Here is a 2713-nt window from a genome sequence, read left to right on the forward strand (position 1 = left end):
GTTATCTCTTTTAACCCCCAAGTAATTAGACTTATTAACATTAACCCACTAACTTATAATTAAAAAGCAGGAATTAGTCCAAAACGCCCCTTAAATAACTAACAGAAATCCGACCCAGCCTGGGATTACGCAGCCTGTGACGGGCCGTCGTGCCTGCGACGGTCCGTCCTGCTCCGTCACAGAGTTCAGAGACTAGATTTTTACCAAGAGTCTGTGACGGCCCGTCACGCCTGTGACGGTCCGTCCTACCATTCCGTTACGAAGTTCAGAGAGTCGATTTTAGTACCCAAATTTCAGAAGTCTAAGTGTTCAAGAACGAGACACCTGCGACGGTCCGTCGTGCCCACGACGGTTCGTCCTGCTGGTCCGTCGCCAAGTTCAGAGAGTCGATTTCAGTACCCAAATTTAAGAAGTCTAAGTCTTTTGGAACGAGACCCCCTCGACGGCCCGTCGTGCCCATGACGGTCCGTCGTGGGTTCCGTCGACTCACACAGTTTTTCCAGAAATAAAATCTGCTGCTCAAAACGACTAAACAGGGCGTTACAATATCAATTAGAGCCGAAATAAAGATTGAAATAATTAATTCAAGATCTTTATATATAAAAGATAGGCTTCTTTTTTATAAGCATAATGAATAGAAAAAATATTAAGAATTAAATTAAAGTAATAGTAAAATAGAGTAATAATAAAATAGATGTCACAATAACTCACAAATAAAAAGGAAGTGAAGTAATAACAAAATAAGTTAATGATAATAACAATATCTTAAGATGTTTCTAGAACTATTTAATTTTTTTGTCATCATTCTTGGTAGATTTTTGTTAGCGCGAAATTACATTTTTTCCCTTGATTATTATTCACTTCACATATATAAAGATAATTCTAGAATTATTTATTATCTTTCTTCATAGATTTTTGTTTGCGTGAAATTACTTTTTTGCTCTTGATCGTCCTCCCACTTCACTCTCCTATACAATAGAAAAACTTAATCTAATATATATTATTAATTTTATCACACTTATTTATTTTAAATCATATTAATTAGAGTCAAAATAAATGTAAAAATAATTAATTCTTAATGTATTTTTATATTAGAGTAGGCATTTTTTATAAGTATAATAAATAGAAAAAATATTATGAGATAAATTAAAGTAATCGTAGAATAGAGTAATGAATAGATATTACAATGACGCACAAAAAAAAGTGAAGTAATAACAAAATAAATTAATAGTAATAACAATAATTGAAGATGTTTCTAAAACTATTTGATTTTCTTGTTATCATTCTTGGTAGATTTTGTTAGCGTGAATTTACATTTTTTCCATATATAGAAAGATGTTTGTAGAATTATATACTATCTTTATTAAACATTTTTGTTAGAATCAAATTACATTTTTACCCTCGATCGTCCTACCACTTCACCCTTCTATATAATATATATAAAATTGAAATACTAGATAATTTAAGGTTCATGATACGGGCCCAGTAAAATTTTACATGCTTCATTAAAAAAGATACATAAATTCACAACTTAAGATATCATAATCCCTTCTCGAATATATTCTTATCCCCTCTTGAATATGTCCTTCCCATGAAGTAATATATATCTTTAGTAATATATCATACAATCAAGGAATGTATTCGAGAGCAACAAAAAAATTGAATTTTTTGTAATTGTAACGACCTGTTTAGTCGATTCGAGCAGCAAGATTATTTTGATAGAAACTGGCTGAGTCGACGGAACAGTCGATGGACCGTCATGGTCACGACGGACCGTCGGGAGTCATCGTTCCAAAACACTTAAACTCTGAAAATCTGGGTACTGGGATCAACTCTGTGAACTTCACGACGGAACTGCAGTACGGACTGTCGTAGCCACGACGGACCGTCACAGACCTTTTACAGAAATTGAGTCTCTGAACTTTGTGACGGACGTGCAGGACGGACCGTCGCAGGTACGACGGGCCATCACGAGTGGCGTAACCTCGACTGAGTCGGATTTCTGCTGAGAGTTTTTAAGGGGCGTTTTGGACTATTCATGCTTATAATTATGAAATTTGTGGGGTAAGGGTAATAATTTAATTACTTGAGGATTAAAGGAGATAACCTTGAAATAAATAGTGGGTTACTTTTATCATCTTTTATACTTAATCACATGATAATTAGGGTAAAAGAAAAAGGGTTTGAAGAAGAGAAAATTTAAAAAGAAAAGAAGAGAGAACGAGCGAGAGAGAGAGAAGAACGAGGAGACAGCAAGGACATTGGAGAAGTAGATTGCCTGATCACGATTCTTCGGTGGAGGTAGGTTATGGTTTATGCTATTTCATAGTAAACTCTAAATAGCGAATGATATGTATTGGATGATATTGTAAAGTCTTCTATATGCTTAATTGTGTGGTTGCATGATGTGATTTTGTAATTGTAATGGATTGGAAAGATGAGGCTGTGAATCTTAAACCTTAAAATCTCCCAATTTATGATGATGCCTTGACATAAAGGAAGGCTTGATGAACTAAAGTAATGAGATTAGGGGATCGGGTGTCACAAACCGACACGTAGTATTAGGGGATCGGGTGTCACGAACTGACACGTAGTATTAGGGGATAGGGTGTCACGAACCGACACGTAGTATTAGGGGATCGGGTGTCACGAACCGACACGTAGTATTAGGGGATCGGGTGTCACGAACCGACACGTAGTATTAGGGGATCGG

This window comes from Solanum pennellii, chromosome 9, assembly GCF_001406875.1.
Source record: "Solanum pennellii chromosome 9, SPENNV200".
NCBI classification, from domain to species: domain Eukaryota; kingdom Viridiplantae; phylum Streptophyta; class Magnoliopsida; order Solanales; family Solanaceae; genus Solanum; species Solanum pennellii.